The sequence below is a fragment of the Dasypus novemcinctus genome, chromosome 2 (assembly GCF_030445035.2).
Source record: "Dasypus novemcinctus isolate mDasNov1 chromosome 2, mDasNov1.1.hap2, whole genome shotgun sequence".
NCBI classification, from domain to species: domain Eukaryota; kingdom Metazoa; phylum Chordata; class Mammalia; order Cingulata; family Dasypodidae; genus Dasypus; species Dasypus novemcinctus.
Genome location: NC_080674.1, coordinates 53,669,381 through 53,693,488, shown reverse-complemented (window position 1 = coordinate 53,693,488; position 24,108 = coordinate 53,669,381).

The window sequence follows — 24,108 nt, the reverse complement described above, 5'->3', positions numbered from 1 at the left end:
GATTGTATTGTGAGCTACTGACCTTAAAAACAGGAGTAACTGTAGATTCGTAAAATGAAAAACAGCAGGTTAAATTTGTGGATTTTGTCTTTCAATAGAATTAGAACACTCCTGCTTTTAAAATTGGTAAAAATACACCAAAACATATCCTATTAAACAAACAGGATAAATAGAGGGATAGGGAGTGACTTGGATCTGCGTTATGGCCAATTAAAGGAAAGCTGAACATGTAAGGGAAAAAGGAGATTCAGGGTCAAAGAGGAGAGAAAGTCATGTCCAGGGAAAGTGAAAATGCACAGAAGGGAGAAATGCCTCAGGGAATTTTTTTAAACTTTTATTTTGAAATAATTAAGAGTCCCAGAAAGTTGCAAAGATAGGTCTTCTGTATCCTTCACCCAGTTTTCCACATTGGTTTTAACCCACTTAACTCTTAGTGCAATATTAAAACCAGGAAATTGACAGAGGTATGAAGTGTGTATAGTTCTTTGTCATTTTATTACACATGTCAATGTGTGTCTACTATCATCACAATCAAGACAAAACTATTCAATCACCACAAGGATCTCCCTCATGCTTCCCTTCTCTAGTCACACACATACCCCTGCATCTGTTCTCTATTTTAAAAATTTTGTCATTTCAAGAATGTTGTATAAATGGACTCATATACACTATTCATCATTGCTAAATAGAACAGCAATCAAGAGGCTTATTTCACTACAATTGAGAACTACCCAGCCTCATCTGGCTTCTCAATAGTTTAGCACAGATTTTAATTCACTTAGTGTCCTTTAACCTCATTTCCTAAATGGTAACACTATTTAGGAAACAGTAATTATGAGAGGCTTTAACAGGTGTTCCTTAAAAAATGATTCAATATTATTAATATATTACTGGCTTGTATAGTCATTATTCCCTTGGATTCATTCTTAATTCCTCTTTCTTTAACATTACACCTGAATCTTTAAGAGATATTCAGAATCTGACTGTTTTTGCAATCTGTACTATTCTAACCAAGCCGTCATCACCTCCTGCATGAAATGTTGCATTGGCTTCTAAGCTGCTTTCACACAGAAAAGATATTGAAACAGAAGCCAGATCATGCCATCCCTCTGTTTAAAACCCTCAAGGAGTTTCCTTTCTCATTCCGAGTATAAGTCAAAAGGCTTTCTGCATAATATGGTGCCCTAAAGGCACTAGGTTTATGGTCCTGGCATTTATATTTATGTCTTTGATCCATTTTAAATTGATTCTTGTTTAGGGGGTGAGATAAGAGTCCTCTTTCATTCTTTTGGTTATGGATATCCAGTTCTCCCCGCAGGATGATCCATTTTAAATTGATTCTTGTTTAGGGGGTGAGATAAGAGTCCTCTTTCATTCTTTTGGTTATGGATATCCAGTTCTCCCCGCACGATTTGTTGAAGAGACTGTTTTGTCCCATTAACATGGACTTGATAGGTTTGTAAAACCAACTGGCCTTAGAGATGAGGGTTTATTTCTGGACTCTCAGTTCTACTCCACTGATCAATGTGTCTGTCCCTATGCAAATAACACGCTATTTTGGGGGTGGTTTTTGTTTTGTTTTGTTTTTTGTTTTGTTGTTGTTGTTTTTTTAATGAGGTACCAGGGAATGAATCCGGGACCTTGTACGTGGGAAGCACACACTCAACACTACATCTGCTCCACTCCATCCTGTTTTGACCACTGCAGCTTTGTAATATGTTTCAAGTTCAGGCAGTGAAAATCTTTTCGTTATTTGGGTGCACTTTCCCTTCCGAATATATTTGGTAATTACCTTTTCTATTTCTGTAAAGTAGGATGTTGGAAAATGGACTGGTAATGCATTTTTCAATAAAATAGATTTTATTGATTCTATAAATCAGTTTGGGTAATATTGACATCTTAACGATATTTAGTCTTCTGATCCAGGAACACAGAATGTCTTTCTGTTTGTTTAAGTCTTCTTTGATTTCTTTTAGCATTATTCTGTAGTTTTCTGAGTATAGGTCCTGTACTTCTTTGGTTAATTCCTAGGTATTAGAATCTTTTTGTTGCTATTGTAAGTGGAATTTTTTCCCTTGATTTCCTCCTGAGGTTGATCCATGCTAATGTATAGAAACATTACTAGTTTTTGAATGTTGATCTTATATTCTACCACTTTGCTAAACTCAAGTAGCTTTCTCGTAGACATTTCAGAGTTTTCTAAATATAGAATCATGTATATGCAAATAGTGAGAGTTTGCATCCTCTTTTCATATTTGGATGCATTTTATTTTATTATTTTATTTTATTTGTCTAATTGCTCTAGCTAGAACTTCTAGCACAATATTAGAATAATTGGTAATAGTGGGCATCCTTGTCTTGTTCCTGGTCTTGGAACACTTTCCACCTATTCCCACTGAGTATGGTATTGACTTTGGTTTTTTGATATATGCCTATTATCAGATTGAGGAATTTGCCGTGTGTTCTTATTTTTCAAAGTGCTTTTATCAAGAAAAGATGCTGGACTTCGTTGAATGCCTTTTCTGCATCAGTCGAGATGATTGTGTGTTTTTTTCCTTCTCTTTCTTAATGTATATATTACATTAATTTATTCTCTTATGTTGAACCACTCTTGCATACCAGGAATAAATCCCATTTGGTCATGGTATGTAATTCTTTTGATATGCTATTGGTTTCTATTTGCAAATATTTTGTTGAGAACTTTTGCATCTATATTCATTAGAGAGATTGGTCTGTAATTTTATTTTCTTGTAGTATCTTTATCTGGCTTTGTTGTTAGGGTGATATTGGCCTCATAAAATGTATTGGGTAATTTTCCCTCTTTTTCAATATTTTGGAAGAGTTTCAACAGGATTGGTGTTAATTCTCCGAATACTTGGTAGAATTCACCTGTAAAGCCATCCGGTCCTGGACTTTTCTTTATTGGGAGATTTTTGATGACTGATTCGATCTCTTTACATATGATTGGTTTAAGTTCTTGTATTTCTTGTATTGTCAATGCAGGTTGTGTGTGTGTTTCTAGGATTTTGTCCATTTCATCTAGGTTGTCTAGTTTGTTGGCAAATGGAATCTCATAATAATTCCATGAGACCAGTCATAACTTACCCCCTTTCATTTCTGATTGTATTTATTTGCATCTTCTCTCTTTTTTTCTTGTTAGTCTAGCTGAGGGTTTGTCAATTTTATTGATCTTCTCAAAGAACCAGCTTTTGGTTTCATTGGTTTTCTCTATTCTTTTGTTGTTGTTGTTCAATTTTGTTTATTTCTGCTGTAATCCTTATTTTTTCTTTCCTTCTGCTGCTTTGGGATTGCTTTGCCATTGTTTTTTTACTTTCTCTAGTTGTTCAGTTAGATCTTTGATTTCAGTTCTTACTTCTTTTTAAATATAGACATTTAAGGCTATACATTTCCCTTTTAGCACTGCCTTCACTATAGCCCATAAGTTTGAATGAGTTGTTTTCTCTTTTTCATTCATATAAATATATTTACTAATTTCACTTACTATTTCTTCTTTGACCCACTGATTGTTTGTAGTGTGTTGTTCAGCCTCCATTTTTTGTGAATTTTCCCCCTTTCTCTTATACTTATGATTTTCAGTTGCCTTCAGTTATGATCTGTGAAGGTGCTTTGTTAATTTCAATCTTTTTATATTTATTGAGACCTTCCTTTTGACCTAAAATGTGATCTATCCTGGATAAGGATCCATGAGCATTTGAGAAGAACATATAACCCACTAATTTGGGATGCATCGTTCTGTATATGCCTGTTAGATCAAGCTCATCATATTGCTCAAGTTCTCTGTTTCCTCGTTGATCTTCTGTCTAGTTGTTTTATCTAATGATGTGAATGGTGTGTTGAAGTTTCCAACTATTATTGTAGAAATGTCTATTTCTCCTTTCAGTTTTGCCAGCTTTCCTCATGTCTTTTGGGGCACCTTGATTAGGTACATAAATATATATGACTTTCATTTCTTCCTGATGGATTGTCCCTTTTATTAATATATATTGGCATTCTGTATCTTTCATAACTTTTTTGCATTTAGAGTCTGTTTTCCAATATTAGTTTAACTACTCCTGCTCATTTTTGGTTACTGTTTGCATGAAATATGTTTTTCCAATCTTTCACTTTCAGCTCATTTGTATCCCTGGTTCTAAGGTGAGTCTCATAAGCAGCATATGTATGGCTCATGTTTTTTTATCTATTCTGTCAGTGTATATCTTTTGATTGGGGGATTTAATCCATTTACATTCAGTGATATTACTGTAAATGCATTATTTACTTTCACCATTTTATTTGTTGGTGTTCATACATCATATCTTATTTTTGTCTGTCTTTTTATTCTTTTGGTAATCATTTCTGCTATCCTTGTATTCTACACTCTCCTGTCTTCTTTGGGGCTGCAAGGCTCCATTTAATACTTCCCGCAAAGGCTGATTCTTTTCTATAAATTCTCTTATTTTCTGTTTATTTATGAATATTTTATATTCACATTCATATTTGAACAACAGTTTTGCTGGATAAAGATTCTTGGTTGGCAATTTTTCTCTTTCAGTATCCAAATTGTATTATACTACTGCCTTCTTGCCACCATGGTTTCTGATGAGAAATCTGCACTAAATCTTACTGGATATTCCTTGTTTGTGATGGTTTGCTTCTCCCTTGTTGCTCTCTGTCTCCTTATCTTTGAACTTTGACATTCTGAGTAGTATGTATCTTAGAATAGGTCTATTCAGATTTATCCTGATAGGGATACACTGTGCTTCTTGGACATGTAAATTTATTTCTTCATGAAAGTTGGGAAATTTTCAGCCATTATTTCCTCAAATATGCTTTCTGCCCCTTTTCCCTTCTCTTCTCTTTCTGGAATGCCTATGACATGTATGTTGTTGTGTTTCATGTTATCATTCAACTCCTTGAGCCCTTCTTTGATTTTCTCCATTTTCTCTCTGTTTTCATTCCTTCAATTTCATCTGTTCTGTCTTCTGTATTACTTGTTTTCTTCTATGATTTCGAGTCTTGTTGTATGGCTCTAATGTGTTGTGTTTCTTTTTAGGAGGTACTAGGGATTGAACCCAGGACCTCATACATGGGGAGGAGGTGCTCATCCACTGATCTACATCCACTCCCCAATTAGAATTGGTTTTTTCATTTGTTTGTTTGTTTTCAGGAGGTACTGGGGATCAAACCAGGACTTTGTACATGGGAAGCAGGCACTAAACCACTTGAGCTACACCTGCTCCACTAATGTTTTTGTTTATTTGTTTGTTTGTTTGTCTGTGTGTTTTGAGGTACTAGGAGCCAGGGAACCCAGAGCTTTGTGTGTGGGAGCCAGCACTCAAACACTGAGCCATATCAACTTCCCTGAGTTGGTTTTTTCATTTGTTTTGCTGGTTGTTTGTTTTTGTTTTTCCAGGAGGCACTGGGAACCAAACCCAGACCTCCCATGTAGGAAGCAGGAGTTCAACTGCTTGAGCCACATCTGCTCCTTTCTAATGTGTCTTTTATCTCACCTATCATGTATTTCATTCCCAAAAGCTCTGTTATTTTTCTATTCAGGTTTTCACATTCTTCATTGTGCTTGCCCACTGTCTTCTTGATGTCCTTTATCTCTTTAGCTACATCGTCTTTCAGCTCATTAATTTGTTTTTGGAAATTTGTCTGCATCTCATTAATTAGGTGTTTCAAATCCTGTGTCTCATGTGGGGCTTTGATACATTCCTTGACTTGGGCCATTTCTCCCATTTTCTTAGTCTGGCTTGTAATTTTTTTTGTTTTTATTTTTTTATTTCTAAGCATATGATTACTCTGGTGAGTTTACTCTGATTCTCAATTTCTTTGTCTTTTTTAGGGATTTAGTAGCAGAAGGCTGTGTGTTATTGCTGTTCTTTAATTCTTAGTTCAACCTATTCTGGGTCTTTAGGATTATCTCTGATGGTTGCTCAAATCTGGGCCCTGGACCCAGTAATGGGTTGCAGATCAGCTTCCAAGGGCCTTGGGGAATGAGGTTGTAAGGCCAGTAAAAGCCCCTCTATATGTACTTTTAATTTTCTCACATACACTTCTTTGTTTCACCAGCAGATGATGCTCTTCAGAAGCCCTCTCTGTTCAAAGTCTGGTTGGAATTTGTTCATTACAACACAGACCAGGTCATTGGATAGTGGATCCTACCTTGTGGCTTAGAGCCTTGCTGTTCAAACTTCCTCAGAGACTGTTCTTTAACCTTTGCTGTTAGCCCCTACCTTTTCCTGGGCATGCAATAATTCCACTCCCCTCTGTGTCCTCAGCAACCAGTCCACCTCAGTAGGGAGGGTAATTGAGAGGGTCCAATTCCTTTGTTCCATGTTGGCTCCCAGGGAAAACAATGGTACACTCCTACCCTGCCCAGAAGTTTTTATGGGACACAGCAGAACAAATTTGTGGGCCAAAAGCTGAGTCAGCCTTAGGCTACATTCTTCTCTTTCCCGTTTCTTGGGGAGGTGGATCCCTGCATCCCCCCTTGTCTATAGCCACTGACCTGAGACTGAAGAATTCAATATTGTCTACTTGTAGGGTAGGGGAGGAGCACTTGTGGCTGTAGCTACAGTGTCCACTCATGGTCTTCTGTTGAGAATCTTCTACTGTGCATTTTACTCTCTGGGAGGTGTCCAGCCTTCCCTTGGTGTCCTAAACCCTAAAACCTTTTTTTTCCCAGGCCATTTCTGCCTGTCTCTAGCAGTTTTTCTGAAAGAGGAGAGTCTCGTGTCTTTCTAATCCCCCATTTTCTCAGATGTCTAGTCTTCACTTCTACAACCTTCTTCAAGCCTCTCTCTCTTATCTTTTCTGTTCTGGCTGCAGAGTTCCCTTTAGGGTTTCCTGCAGAGTTGGATTCTTCTTTATGAACTCTCTTAATTTTGTTTATTTGTTAATATGTTTAGCTTACAATCATATTTGAAGGACAGTTTTTCTGGGTAAAGAATTCTTGACTGGCAGTTTTTCTCTTTCAATATCTTAATTTCATCATATCACTGTCTTCTCACCTCCATGGTTTCTGAAGAGAAATATGTGCAAAGTCTTACTGGACATTTCTTGTATGTGATATTTCATGTCTCCCTTGCTGCTTTCAGAACTTTCTATTTTTGGCATTTTACATTCTGAATATTATGTGTCTTGGGGTAGGTCTATTTGGATTTATTCTAATTGGAGTTCACTGTGCTTCCTGGATACTTATATTCACGTCTTTCATGAGAGTAGGGAAATTTTCAGCCATTATTTCCTCAAATAGTCTCTTTGCTCCTTTTCCCTTCTTTTTTTCTTCTGGAACTCCCATAACATGTATGTTAATACACTATATATGCTATCTTCCAACTACCTGAGACCTTGCTCAATTTTTTACATTCTTTTCTTTCTGTGTTCTTGTCTCTTTCAAGTTCAACTGTTCTGTCTTCTGTGTCATCAATTCTTTCTTCTATTATTTCAGATCTGCTCTTGTATGCCTTTATTGTACTTTTTTCATGTATACATGGGAAGCAGATGCTCAGCCACTGAGCAACATCTGCTCCCTAATGAGAGTTGGTTTTTAATTTGTTTGTTTTTAGGAGGTATTGGGGATTCAACCCAGGACCTCATATATGGGAATCAGGCACTCAACCACTTAAGCTACATCTGCTCCCCTCTATCATACATTTTTAAAGAAGATTTATTTATTTGTTTGATTATTCCCCCCCCCCCCCATCTGCTCTTTGTGTCCATTCACTGTGAGTTCTTCTCTGTGTGCTTGTCTTCTCTTTAGGCAGCACTAACCAATCTTGGGACCTTCTGCAGTGGGAGAGTGGTGCTCAATCTCTTGCACCACTGAAACTCCCTGGTCTGCTGAATCTCTTATTGTTTTTCCTCTGTGTCTCTTTTTGTTGCATCATCTTGTTGAGCTAGCTCTCTACTAGGGCCAGCTTGCTGCATGGGCCAGTACTCCTGTGTAGGTCAGTATTCCTGTGTGGGCCAACACTCTGTATGAGCCAACTCTCTGCTCAGGTCAGCTCACTGCACAGGCTAGCTTACCTTCACCAGAATCAAATCCTGGGCCTCCCATAGGGTAGATGGGAGCCCAGTTGCTTGCACCACATCTGCTTTCCTATCATACTTTTAATCTCACTTAATGTGTCTTTCATTCCCATAAACTATGTTATTTTTCTATTCAAGATTTCAATTTTTTTGTGTGCTTACCCAGTATCTTCTTAATGTCTAATTTCTTTAGCCATGTTGTCTTCAATGACATGATTTGATTTAGGAGGTTTGTACAGAGGAAGAACTGCAGGATATCAGGAAAATAATGAATGAACAATACGAGTGTCTCAGTGAAGAGATAGAATTTTTAAAAGGAGCCAGTCAGAACTACTGGTGTTCAAGGCCACAATAACTGAAATGTAAAATGCCTACAAGGGTTTCAAGAGCAGTTTGGAGATGACAGCAGAAAGAAGCAGTGAATTTTAATACAAGACACTTGAAGTGAGTCAGACTGAGCAGAAATAAATAAGAAATATTGAAAAGCAAAAATAGCTTTCAACAGCTATGTTCACCAATATATAAATTCTGGGAATCCCAGGAGGAGAAGAAAGAGAGAAAAGGGCAGAAGGAATAGTCCAAAAAAATAATGACAGAGAACTTCATAAATTTAGCAAAAGATGTGAATGTGTACATCCAAGAAACTCAGAGAACAAACAGGATAAGCATGAAGAAAACAACACCCTGTCTATAGTGATTACACTCTCAAATGCAAAGGACAAAGATTGAGTTCTGAGACCTGCAATAGAAAAAGAATGTGTCACATCCAAAGGAGTCCCGATTAAATTGAGTGGCAATTTCTTGTCAGAAACCATGGAGGCAAGAAGGCAGTAGGTTGAACTACTTAAAGTAATGAAGAAAAACAACTGCAAGCCAAGAATTTTATATTCAATGAGGCTCCTTTACAAAAATAAGGGAGAGGTTAAGACATTCTCAGAAAACAAAAGCTGGGGAATTCATCACCACTAGACCAGCCCTACAAGCAAATGCTAAAGCAAGTTTTTCAGACTGAAATGAAAGGACATTAGACAGTAGTTCAAAGCAGCAAAAAGAACAAATACCTACAGTAAAGGTAAGCATTTGGATAATTTAAATACCTGTATTATTATATTGTGTTGTTTGGTATATAACACCACGTCTTACTTCCTACAGGTGCTAAAGAGAAACCACATAAAAAGAAAGGATATTGGGGGAGCAGATATTGGTTGAACTCCCACTTCCCACCTGGGAGGTCCTGGGTTTGGTTCCCAGTGCCTCCTGAAAAAAAACAAAAATGAACAACAAGCAAAACAAATGAAAAAACCAACTCAGGGAAGTTGATGAGCACTGGCTTCCCACATATGAGGTCCTGGGTTCAATCCCCAGCTCATGATGCCTTAAAAAAAAAAAAAAGTAACTGTAGCAGTTTGATGTAATTGATGAATTCCACAAAGAAATATTGGATTATGCTTGTAATCTGATTTGTACCTGGTGCCTCCTAAAAAAACAAACAAACAAGAAGCAAAGCAAATAAAAAAACCAACTCAGGGGAGCCAATGTTGCTCAGTAGTTGAATGCTTGCTTCTCACATACAAGGTTCCAGGTTCATTCCCTGGCCCCTGATACCAAAACCGAAAAACAGTTGTAATGGCAAAGATGGTAATTACATATTGACCACAGGGACAAGTCAACAAAAAATAACACAGTTATTAATATGCATGCATCAAAGAGCAAAGCCCAAAAAATATTTAAGCAAGTACCAGTAGACTTGAAGGAAAAATTGAGAGTTCCACATTAATTGTAGGAGACTTTAACACACCACTCTAAATAATGGATAGAGCATATAGTCAGGAGATCAATAAGAAGTACAGGACTTGAATGATGCACTAAACAAAGTACACCGAACAGACATATGTAGGACACTATACCCAATAGAAACAGAATACACATTCTTCTCAAGTGCACATGAATTACTCTTCAGGATAGTGTATATGTTGGGTCACAAAGAAGTCTCAATAAATTAAATAATGAAATCATACAATATATGTTCTCCATCCACAATGGAATGAAGTTAGAAATCAGTAACAGAAGAAGAAAGGGAAAATTCACCAATATGTGAAAATTAAACAACATACTTATAAACGACCAATGAGTTAAAGAGGAAATCAGAACTGAAATTAGGAAATATCTTAAGGAGAATGAAAATGAAAATACAACTTACCAAAACTATGGGATTCAGTGAAGACAGTGTTGAGAGGGAAATTTATAGCTCTATATGCTGACATTAAAAAAGAAGAAAGCCTTCATATCAAAGACCTAATCTCAAAACTGAAAGAATTAGAAAAAGAAGAGCAAACTAGTCCTTAAGCAAGCAGAAGTAAGGAAATAACAAAGATTAAAGCGGTGATAAATGGAGAATTTTAAAAACCCAACAAAATTTGGCTCTTTGAAAGAATCAATAAAATTGACTGGACTTTAGCTAGACTGACAAAGTAAAAAAAGAGAGGGGACACAAATAATGAAAATTAGGAATGAAAAGAGGCCATTACTACCATTGACAAATGCTGAAATAAAAAGAACTATAACGGGAGCAGATGTACTCAAGCAGTTGGGCACCTGCCTCCCACATGGAAGGTCCCAGGTTCAGTTCTTGGTGCCTTCTAAAGATGATGAGCAGAGACAACAAGCAGACACAATGAGCAGACAACAAGCAGACAGGGAGCCACCCTCTTGGGTGAGGGCAAGGAAAAAAAAAAAGGATGATAAATGGGTAGTTTGAACTACTGTATGCCAATAAATTAGATAATCCAGATGAAAGGGACAAATTCATAGAAACACACAAACTACCTATATTGTCTCAACAAGAAACAGAAGTGCACAACAAATCAATAAATATTAAAGAGATTGACTCAGTAATAAAATACCTCCCAACATAGAAAACACCAGCACCTGATGGCTTCACAGGGGAATTTTACCAAACATTCCAAGAAGACTTAACTCCAATTCTGCTCAAACTCTTTCAAAAATATTGAAAACTAGGGAACAGGGAAACAGATGTGGCTCAATCAATCAGACTCCCATCTACCATATAGGAGGTCCAGGGTACTATGCCCAGGGCCTCCTGGTGACGGCAAGCTGGTCCATGTGGCAGGCTGGCCCACGTGGAGTGCTGCCCACTCAGGAATGCCACCCCATGCAGGAGTTCCTCCCTGTGTGGGAATACTGCCCAGAGCAGGAAAGCTGCCACTTGCAGGCATGCTGGCTGATGTGGAGAGCTGGCAGAGCAAGATGACCCAACAAGAGACACAGAGGAAAGAAAATAAGAAGACATAGCAGAACAGGGAGTTGAGGTGGCGCAAGAGGGTAATCACCTCTCTCTCACTCCAAAAGGTCCCAGGATCAGTTCCCAGAACTGCCTAATGAGAATACAGGCAGACACAGAAGAACGCATGGCAAACAGACACAGAGAGCAGACAACAAGGGAAATGGGGGCGGGGGAGGGGGAAGAAATAAAATAAATCTTAAAAAAAATAGAAAAGCATGGAACACTCCCTAACTCATGTTACAAGGCCACAGCACCCTCATAGCAAAACTGGATAAAGATACCACAAGAAAATCAAACTGTAAACCCATATCTCTTATGAATATAGATGCAAAAATCCTCAACAAAATAGTAGCAACCCAAATCCAGTAGCATATTATAAGAATTATGCACCATGATCAAGTGGGATTTATCCATGGTATGCAAGGTTGGTTCAATATAAGAAAATTAATGTAATACACCGCATTAACAGAATGAAGGGGAAAAAACCCACATGATCATCTCAATTGATGCAGAAATGGCATTTGACAAAATACAGCACCCTTTCTTGATAAAAAATATTTAGAACACTAGGAATAGAAGGAAACTACCTCAACATGATAAAGGCATATTTGAAAAGCTCACAATTAACATCCTACTTAATGGTTAAAGGTGGAACGCTTTCCTAGTAAGATCAGGAACAAGACAAGGGTGTTCGCTGTCACCACTGTTATTCCACATTGTATTGGGAGTTCTTGCCTTGATCATGTGGGTTTTTTCCCCTTCAATGCTAAAGGTCAACAAGAGGGAGGTATGGGATTTTTCCTTTTGAAGTAATGAAAACCTTCTAAAATCAACAGAAGTGATGACAGTACAACTGTGTTAAGACTAAGAGCCTCTGAATGTAAAATTTGGATAGACTACACAAGGCATAGGACTGTATAACAGAAAACCCTGTGGTGGATGATGAACTCATGTTAACTGTACAAATATGACAATGTTCTCATGAACTATATCAAATGTACAATACTAATACGTGGTGTTAATATTAGGGTGATTTATGGAAAAAATATACCAAATGTAGGCTATAGACTATAGTTAGCAGTAATATATTTTTTAAAGGAAGTACCAGGGATTGAACTCAGGACTTATACATGGGAAGGAGGCACTCAACCACTGAGCTACATCTGCTCCCCAATGAGAGTTGGCTTTTTCATTTGTTTGTTTGTGTTTAGGAGGTGTCGTGATTGAACCCAGGACTTTGTACATGGGAAGCAGGTGCTCAACCACTTGAGCTACGTCTACTCCCCAGCAGTAATATTTTGATGATGTTCTTTCAACAATGTAACAAATGTTCCACAACAATTCAAGATGTTAGTGGTGGGGTGACGTATGGGAGTCCGTGTGTTATACATGATTGTTTTGTAAGCTCACAACTTTTCTAATAAAAAACAAAACAAAACAAAATAACAACAAAAATATCATAGTATTGGCACAAAGACAGACACATAGGTCAATGGAATAGAATTGAGAGCTCAGAAATCAATCTTTACATTATGTCCAACTGATTTTTGACAAGGTAGCAATTAGGAAAGAATAGTCTATTCAATAAATAGTGCTGAGAAAACTGGATCTCCATGTGGAAAAGAATGAAGGAGGACTCCTATCTCACTCCATAAACAAAAATCAACTCAAAATAGATCAAAGACTTAAATATAATAGGTAGAACTATCAAACTCCTAGAATACATAGGTAGACATCTTCAGGACTTTGCGTTAGGCAGTGATTTCTTAGACTTGATATCCAAAGCACAAGTAACAAAAGAAAAATTAGATAAATAATGAACTCATCAAAACTAAAAACTTTTGTATCTCAAAGGACTTTATCATGAAAGGAAAAAGACAACCTACACAATGGATGAAAATATGTGGAAACCATATATCCAATAAAAGATGCATATCCAGTTATTAAGCTTGTCTTCACAAAAGTTTTAGATCACAGTAATTCATATATATAATATACAGTACTCCCACATATCCAACATAAACCCTTTTCCCTTCCACAGCAATAATCTTTTTACATATTCATACTTATATTTACTGAAACTGATGTACAGATATTGAGACAATAGCTTTCAAACAAGGTAACATTTGGGTTTACATTATGGTTTATATTTTAGACTATAGAATTTTCTAAATTTTTAGTTATCTTATGTTATACAATATGATTTGCATTTTAGCCTGTTGGCCCCTATATATTTTTGGTGTAATTTAACATGCCATGTATCCATCCTTGCATAATCTTGTGGAACACTTCCATTGCCCCACAGTTACATTGATTCCATCTATTCAATACCTCTTTCCCCTTCATATAAGCTTAATAATTAGGAAAAAAGAAAAAATTAAAAGAAAGGACGTAGACACTGAGGAAAAGATGGAAGAAGTTGCCTTGCCAATTTGCATACAGGGCAACACTTATTGCAGTGATGGAAGGCAAAACATCAAAAACAAAGCTTTTGCACCTTTTAATTTTTTTTGATACCCCAATTTATTTTTACCTTAATTTTTCTAAATTAATATGTATTCTATATCTAACCTTTAAACTCATCACTATATTCCATTATACTATTAGTGGAACTGGCAATATATTGGGCTTCATTTTTGGAGAAGTTTTGGATCACAGAGAGGTTCAACAATGGCAGGGGAGGAATACTGGTGTGGGATGTTATTGACAGGGGACACATGGTTGGCAAGGAGTTCTCCAGGGCATATATCCAGGGTACATAAAAATGTTTGGATATTTTCATAGTGGTTACAATTAAAAACAAGAACTGAGGAAGTGCTGAGTTCCTAGCCAGGGGAGCTCTATCACATTCCCTAAAGGAACAGCAACAATCCCCCAAGTGCAATGGCAAAGGCCAAAAAAGAAAGAAGGTCCAACAGTGAGCCCTTGATACTAATGACCATGTTTGTGAGCCTGTGCACCTGAAATAAGAACAAGGCCTAGAGCTGCAGGGTGCCTAAGAGTTATCTCCTGAGAGCCTCCGTGTTACTCAAATATGGCCAGTCTCAAAGCCAAACTCAGCATGTCTCCCAGTGTGAGACATGACTCCTGGGGATGAGCCTCCCTGGTGCCGAGGAATTACTACCAAGTACCAGCTGATGATGTAACTAGAAAATGACCTTGAATAAAAGGGGCAACTCAGACCAGCAGAATATCTCAGTCTACATATAATACCAGGAGTTAAAAATGTGTTTTGACCTGAATAAAAGGGGGAAATAGAAAGGACAAATGAGTTTATATGGCTGAGTCTTCAAAAAGAGCTGGGAGGTTATCAGATGGGTTGCTCTTATGCACACCTGAGCAGAGTCCCAGAGACAGATAGAGTAGATACAACCTCAGGTATTGGTTCTTCTGAGGGCTACAGAGACCCACAGGTTCTATGGTCATCGCAGATGGAGTTCAGTGCCATGTCAGTTGGCCCTACTTTGGAGTTTGTGTTTCTGTGTGATGGAGCTGGACTCAGATGTGATCTTTGTTCACAAGCCTCTCCTGATACTTTTACCAGATCTGTAGTTGGTGCTGGAGTTTAGTGTATACCCAGGAGACCTGAATCTCTGAACTTACCATGTGATAGCCAAGCCCTGAGCCTCAACAGACTTGCAACTCCTATACTCTGGTTTATTGGACTTACCCCACTCAGCTAACATGGGGGTGAAGAAGGTCAACCACCACCACACCAGGGAGCCAAGAGTGCCTACAACTGAAAGCAGGAGAATTGCATCCAGCATCCATGTGGAATCTAAACCCTCTCTTGAGATAGATGTGGAGTGGACACAATCATTCCAGGGTCCACAGGATGGAGGAATAGAATATGGATTAGAGTGGACTTACTGATATTCTGTTCATGAACTATTGTGATTAGTAATCGAAGAAAATGTGGCATTGATGTGGAGAAAGTGGCCATGGTGGCTGCTGGGGGTAGGGAGTGGGAGGAAGAATTGTGATGTGGGGGCGTTTTCGGGACTTGGAATTGTCCTGGGTGGTGCTGTGGGGACAGTTACCAGACATTGTCTGTCCTCCCATGGCCTACTGGGTGGACTGTGGGAGAGTGTGGGCTATGGTGTGGACCATTGACCATGAGGTGCAACGGTGCTCAGAGATATATTCACCAAGTGCAATGAATGTCTCATAATGGTGAAGGAGGTTGTTGTTATGGGGGGAGGAGTGGGGTGAGTGGGGTGGGGGGCATATGGGGACCTCATATATTTTTTGAATGTAACATTAAAAAATAAATAAAGACAATAAAAAAGACGCGTATCCAGTATACATAAAGATATCCTTCAATATAGCAACAAAAAGACAAACAACCCAATTTAAAAATGAGCAAAAGTCTTGAACAGACATCTCTCCAAAGAAGATATGCAAATGGCCAGAAAGAACAGGAAAATATGCTCAAAATCATTAGCCATCAGAGAGATGCAAAGAGAAATCAGAAAATAACCAGTGGTGAAGGAGATGCAGAGAAATAGGAGCACTCATTCATTGCTGGTGGGAATGTAAAATGGTGCAGCTGCTGTGGAAGACAGTTCTGTAGTTCCTTAGAAAGCTAAGTATAGAACTACCATATGACCTGACAATCCCACTACTAGGTATATAACGAGAAGAATTGAAAGTAGGGGCTCAAACAGACATTTGCACAACTATGTTCATAGTGGCATTATTCACATTTGCCAAAAGATAGAAGCAACTCAAGTGTCCATTGACTGATAAATGGATAAATAAAATGTGGCATGTGCATTCAATGGTATATTATTCAACTGTAAAAAGGAATGAAGTCCTGATACATGTGACAACATGAATGAACCTTGAAGACATCATGTTGAGTGAAATAAACCAGACACAAAAGGACAATGATTATATGATCTCAGTTACTTGAAACAATTAGAATAAGCAAACTAATAGAATCAGAATCTAGAATATATGTTCTGAGGGGATAGGGTGGGGATAGGGAATGGGAAGTTAAGGCTTAAAATGTACAGGGTTGCTATTTAGAATGATGAAAATGTTTTGGTTGGATGGTGGTGATGGTAGCACAACATTGTGAATGCAATTAACAGTACTGAAATATATATATGAATACAATTAAAAGGGGGAAATGTTAGATTATATATATGATGGCGGAGTAAAATTTTTAAAAAATTCATAGAATTATGCTACACAGTGAACCTTATGTTAAATGATGGACTTTGATTAATAGTACAATTATAAAAATGTGCAGTGCTATCATCAAATGTAACAAATGTTCCACACCAATGTAAGCTGTTATTGCTCTAGTGGTATTTGGAAATCCGGCACCTTATGCATGATTGTTGTGTAAACCCAGTTCTCTGATAAAGCAGGGGGGAAAAATAAAAGAGAGACACACAAGAAGAAACTCCTTTCTTTCTGCCTTTGAATGCATTTGTTTGAGAACCTGGTATATGAGCTGTGGCATCTGGTGAGCCTGAGGGGGCAGGCATAAGATCCTGGCCAACTCGTAAGGCTGGAGGAAAATAGAGAGGAAAAGTGCCTCGTTCTTTAAGAACATCGTTGAGCTTCTGATTCAATCCTGATCTAAACACCTCAAGACTTCTTGTTATATGAGATACTAAATAGCCCAGTTGTTTAAGCCTCTAATTTTTAGGAATTCTGCAGCCAGAAGCATCTTTACTAATGCTCTTATACAAAAATTACTTCCCTGACCCAGTCAGCTCTTCTGTTTGTGGATCCTCCTAGGACCATATTTTTTTCCTTTGTAGACCTCTCATACTCCAGCTTTAATGCAATGTGATTGTCTCTTCTAGAATGTAAAATAAGTTCTCCAAGGCCAGGGATCATATCTGGTTTTGCCCATCTTTTTCCCAGTGCCTAGCCTAGTCTCTGACATGTAATAGGTCCCAAAGAATGTATAGTATAAATGAAAGAATGAATGAAGCTTAGAAAATTAAAAATGACAAAAATATGGGAAGAGATACCTTCTCTTTTTGTTATTTTTGCTTAGAAAAAACTTTTGCAAATCATTTTTAATGTAACTCTTCTCCCAGGTCTAGAAATCTTACTGGTTTCTAAAATTTCATCTTTCATCAAGCATCTGAAGACCTTGCTGGGATGTTGGGGGTTGAGGCCCAATGTTGTTAGCAAGAGACATAAAATCATAAATCGACTTTTAACCAGTCTTGCATTTTAAAAAGTTTTTAAATAATCTCTTTCATTTCCCCATTTCACATACTGCAAATACAAGATAAAGACTTGAGAATTGAACAGAATTATCTTACGTGCATTTTTTTTTTTATACTTTCACCTAAACTATAGATTCTAGCACTAGGCTTAATAGAATGAATAGGTCCAAATGCCATTTTATTATTTCGAAAAAATATTAAAATGTGCCTTGACTTTACTTTTTTATTGCATTTCATACATGGTGGCCAAAAGAAACATTTAGTTTAATCTTTCTGATGGCATGTGAAATTTACAGTGGAACTGAAGTTGTCTGGTTTTAATTTTTTCCCCTTGCACATGGGTCTTCAGTAAAGCATCCAGAAGAAAATAAATTAAAACCAGACATTTCTATCAGAACTTTCACATGCAATTGCTGTAGACATGAAAAGCTCTACCTCCACTTATTGGCTAAAAACTAATTTTTAAATCACATCTTATTTTTCACTGCTAATTTAATTGAAAACCTTGAATTGATCATCTTATCATTTTATCAAATTATCATGGTATTTGGCAGGGCTGCTGAGATTTTGGCAACAAATGAAATAATTTCTCCTATATGAAGAACTGCCACTTTAAATTATTTTTGGAATACAAAGGGTGCAAACAATCAATCAAAATTCCTAGGAACTCAAGAAATTTTCCCCGATAAAATTTATCACCTGCCCCATCAAACTCTTGTGTTCTAGTCCTAAATTTTCAATGGCTTATAGGACATTCTCAAACTTAACTTACAAAAAACCGAACTAATATATTGCTTCCCTTTCTCTTACCCCAAGCAAATTTGTTCTTCCCCTCTAATTTATCTGTCTTGGCAGAATACTACCATATTTCTTCCAATACAAGATGTCATCAATTGTAAAATGCAATTTTTGAAAGAAATGTGTCATTAGGAAAGAAAAAAATATGCAGCAATTAAACCATGATATACTACCAATTATATATCCTAATTTCAGAGAATTAAAATGTGGGGAAATACACATATAGTAGTTGACTAACCCAATATATTTCCCCCCTTTTTTCTCAGTAATAGAACTCATTGTTTTTTGACTGGCATCTGGAAAAAGGACTTTATTTTTCAGCCTTTTTATTGCTAGGAATAGCCGCATGAATAAGTGCTAGCCAATGAAATGTAAAAGGAGGTATCATGTGACAACTTCTGAGAACGCTCTTTATACATACATAGCTGTTGCTCTTCTTTCCCACCTACCGCCTTTTTTTAGTGTTTTCCTTCATCTTGCTGTCTAGATGTAGAGTGAAGACTCAGATCATGAAGACAAGCTCCATACTCTAAGGTAAGGGACTAATGATGTAGAAGGAGCTTGGATACTCCAGCCACCCTTTGAGTCCACAGGAACTGCCAATTCATTGATCCTACTGTGGTTTCCCTGTACCTCCCTCCCCTTATGTCTTCTTTTCCCCTCATTATCCAGATTAAATTCCATGGCCAATTATTATGGTCATTTCCTTACTTACACTCGCAACTGCCTTACAGCTCTCTCACTTTGTTGAGCTCAGAAAAACTACCACCTAAGTTAGATCCAACTCCCTTGCTATGCAGCTGAACATGACAGGAAAAAAAAAACATTACTGTACTGATTTGTCTCCTTTGACTACAAACCTTAAATTGGCCCTTAATACTACTTGGCAAATTGTAATTTGAAGCTGTATTCTTAAATCTAATCCATTCCTGTGGGTGTAAACCAACTGTATGTGGGACCGATTGATGAGGTTACTTCAGTTAAAGTGTGGGCTAGCCCAATCAGGATGGGTCTTAAGCCTATTACTGGAGTCCTTTGTAAACAGAATGAAATTCAGACACAGAGAGAGAAAGCCACAGAAAGCAAGAAATGAAAATAGAACTGGAAAAGAAGAGAGACCAGGAGATGCTGCTATGTGCCTTGCCATGTGATAAACAGAGGATCAAAAGTCACCAAAATGCCAGTCTTTGGGAAGAAAGCATTGCCTTGATAACACCTTGATTTGAGACTTTTTCCCAGCCTCAAAATGTGAATTAATCCCCCTACTTGTGCACCAGATCCATCCTATACCATCTACTAAATGACCTTACTCCAGTAATTCTGCCCTTTCTCTACTTCACTATAAATATTTTGCTCCTTCCTGGGCATTCCCCTCAGCTCAAAAGAATACTATCATTTCCCCATTTTAAAAAGCAAAATGTGTCTTGACAACTTTTACCACCAAATACACCCCATTTCTTTACAACAAAACTCCTCAAGAAGAGTTGTCTATATATATTGTCTCCAATTCTTCTCCTTTTTTCTTCAACGCACTTCAGTCAGGTTTTTGCTCCCAACACTCCACTGAAAGTTCTCTTCTCAAGGTTGCCAGTGTCTTCTATGTTGCTACTAATGATCAATTCTCAGACCACACATTATTTGACCTGATTAATCATTCCTCAATATACTCACATTACTTAGTTTCTAGGTAAGCACACTGTCCTGCTTTTCCTTCTGCTTCACTTGTATGTTCCTTCTCAGACATCAGTATTCGTTTCTCCCTGACTTATTAGCATTGGAGTGTCCAGGACTCAATCCTTAGTCTTCTTCTCTTTTCCCTTGGAAAGTCCGTCCAGTCTCATGGCTTCTAAGTGTTACCTATATACCAATAACTCCCAAATCTTTATTTCTAACCCACTCTTTTTTGTGAATTACAAGTTCTTATATCTAAGTGCTTACTTATTTCCTCATCTGGATGCTTAACAGATGTCACAGATGTAACATGCCCAAAACTGAACTCTCTTTTCCCCTAAATCTATTCAAACCACACCATTCCACATTCTTATAAAAGATTTACTTTATTTTTAAAAAATTCTCCCCCCATGGGGAGAGATGACACAAATGGTTCTTTTGTCTGTCTGCTCATTATTTTCTCACCTTCTCCAAGAGGCAACAGAAACTGAACATGGGACCTCCCACATGAGAGGCAAGTGCCCAACAGCCTGAGCTACATCCACTCCCCTTGAGCTGCAGGGTCTTCTGGCTTGTGGCAGCTGATCCTTTAAGTATCTAATCATTGTGGCAGGTGTGGCATCTAGCTCGTTGCAGCAGGTACAGGTGTCTAGCTGATTGCAGCAGGTGCAGGCATCTACTCTTCTTGTTTAGGAGGCACTGGGACTTGAACCTGGGACCACCCATGTTGTAGGCAGGCACCCAAGTAGTTATGCCATGTCTGCTTCCTACCATTCCACATTTTAACTCATGGCAACTCTATCCTGGCTGTAGTTCAAGTAAAAAAACTTTGGAGTTATTCTTGACTTCCCTCTCTCTATATTTTTGCAATGATAGTTCTGAAATATGTTGGGGTGTTTCTGAAAATGATTCATTCTATAGATTGGCAATAAAGTCCCTATACTAAAGATACATCAACAATCAGTTGAAGACTAAAATCATTTATCAGAGACTACATTCAACTATTAACATTAAAAGATGTCTAGAAGGATAACCAGTCAGATGGTGGCAGAGTAAGGAGGTCTTAGAGTCAGCTCGTGCAACAGAGCAGTTAGTAACTACCCAGAGCTATCTAAAACATACTTGAAAGAATGAAAGGGGACTGCACATCTGCAGAGAAGATTCATAAGTAGAGCACTCCAAGCTGCAGAGGCTGGTGCCCATCCTCCACTGGTAGCACAAGAAGCCTCAGGAGCTATTCCATGGTTGGAATTGGAAGCTTGTTTTCCCCAAAATGGAAGAAGAAGAGATGGTTGAGCACCAACCTAAGCTACTGATTAAAGTATAATCCTACGAACAGCTAACATTTGAAACTGTCCAAGTCAGGAAGAGACTGGCAGCCATCATATTAACTTTGCCCCTACCATGAGGGGAAGTGATGAAGACCAAAAATCACAGTCCTGATAGGGACTGTCTTCTTTCCATCCAGATTGGATTGCAAATCTAGCCTAAGCCCCACCTCTAGCAGGGAAGAAGCTGGGGAGACCTGCTTTAGCCTCTCCAGGAAAATGCAGGCCACACCACAGAGGCTGGTGATCATCCTGCTCTGGTGATTCAACCCCCCTAGACTCTGTGGCTGGAGCTGGAAGCTCCATTTCCCAAAAATGGGGGAGGATAAGATGGTTGGCTACCAGCTTCAACTACTGATTAGTAAATTCAACTGGCTAAAGTAAAACCCTGAGAGCAGCTAAAGTTTGAACCTGTCCAAGTCTGAGAAAGGCTGGTAGCCATCATTTGGACTCTGCCCCCAGCATGAGGGGAAGCTGGATTGATTGAAAATCATAGTGATGGTAGGGACCAGCTTCTTTCCACCAAAATCATACTGTAGCCCTAGTCTAGGCTTCAGCCCCACCTCTGGCAGGAAGAAACTGGTGGTACATGCAACAGCCTCTCCAGGAAACTGCAGGTACATTCATCTGGCACAGACTGAATAATTGTAAGTCTGCCAGGGCAACTGCAGGCATTTTGGACAGCCATGGCATAGTTTGCTGCCCACACCTACAGCTCCATTCCTGTCCCAGGCAGGGGAGTAAAGGGCATGAAGCTTCATTAGTTTCTCTGGGCAAGTACAGTCTAGGCCTGCATGACTTGGATTTTTACACACAGCTGTGATTCTGCCCCTACACCTGGCAAAGGAAAAGGTGGGAGAAGCTTCATCAGTCTCTGGGGCAACATAGCCTACACAATTTATAGCACCAACTACATCCTTGGGTCCTACTATACAACGAGCAAGAAAGCTCTAAACTAAAGAGAGAAACTGCACCCAGAATAAATACATCCTGTAAGCCAGATGCCAAGACACCAACAGAAAACTACAATCCATACCAAGAAACAGGAAGATATGGCCCAGTTAAAGGAACAAGATAAGCCTCCAGATGATACAAAGGAGTTGAGACTACTAATCAAAGATATTAAAACAAATCTCCTTAATAAATTCAATGAGATGGTTAAAGAGATTAAGAATATTAAGAAAACATTGAATGAACACAAAGAAGAATTTGAAAGCATACATAGAAAAATAGCAGATCTTATAGGAATGAAAGGCACAATAAATGAAATTAAAAACACACTGAAATCCTATAACAGCAGATTTGAGGAGGCAGAAGAAAGGATTGGTGAGCTTGACAAAATGACCTCCAAAAGTGAATATACAAGAGAACAAAGGAAGAAAAGAATGGGAAAAATTAAACAAGGTCACAGGGAACTAACCATCAGCAAGAGATGTGCAAACATATGTGTCATGGGTGTCCCAGAAGGTGAAGAGAAGGAAAAGGAGGCAGAAGGGATATTTGAAGAAATAATGGTAGAGATTTCCTGACCCTGTTGAAGAATATAGATATCCATGTCCAAGAAGCACAACATACTTTCATCTGAATAAATCTGAAGAGAACAACTCTGAGACACATACTCATCAGAATGTTAAATGCCAAAGACAAAGAGAATTCTGAAAGCAGCAAGAGAACAGCAATGCATAACGTATAAGGAATATCCAATAAGGTTAAGTGCCAATTTCTCATCAGAAAAATGGAAGCAAGAAGACAGTGGTCTGATATATTTAAAATACTACAAGAGAAAAACTTCCAGCCAAGAATCTTATATCCAGCAAGGCTGTCTTTCAAAAATGAGGCAAGTTTAGAATATTCACAGATAAACAGAAAATGAGTTTGTAACCAAGAGACTGGCTTTGCAGGAAATAGTAAAGAGTGTGCTACAGTCTGAAAAGAAAAGACAGGATAGAGAGGCTTGGAAGAGTGTCTAGAAATGAAGATTATATCAGTAAAAGTAACTGAAAATGTCAAAAGAGTGGGGAAAATAAAATATGAAAGATAAAACCCAAAGGTCAAAATGGGTGTAATAAGAACTAATAACATTGACTGTTAATGGATTAAACTCCCCAATCAAAAGACCCTCATTGGTGGAATGGATAAGAGAATATGAACCACCTATATGCTGTCTGCAAGAGACTCACCTTAGGCCCAAGGATATCAATGGGTTGAAAGTGAAAGGCTGGAAAAAGATAGTACACTCATGCAAGGTGTTGATGGTGGGTTGATGTATGGGACCCTTGTATGATATTATACTTGTTTGTACTGTAAATTCACAACACTTACTATTTATGTATGTTCATGTGTAAATGATATAAAAATAGTAATAATAAGGTGGATTGGGGGAAAAGTACACCAAATGTAAGATACTTTGGTTAGTAGTAATATTTTGAGAGTGCTCTTTCATCATTAGTTAAAAATGTTTCACAACAATGCAAGGTATTGGTGGTAGGGTAAGCTATATGAGAGCCCTATATGTATGATGTTTTATATGTTTGTTTTGTGAGTTCACAACCATTACTATGCACTTATTGTTTATGTATGTTTATGTATGAGTGATATAATCAATAAATTTTTAAAAGGTCTAGAAAAACATAAAGGAAAAAATAAAACTTTTGTAGAGATTAGAGAAGCACATGCAAGTTACTTCTTGCTGACACAGTTGGTCACTGTACAACTCTAGTTAGATATTCACAGCATCAGTGGAATCCTTAACTCCTTTCTTTCTCATCACAAT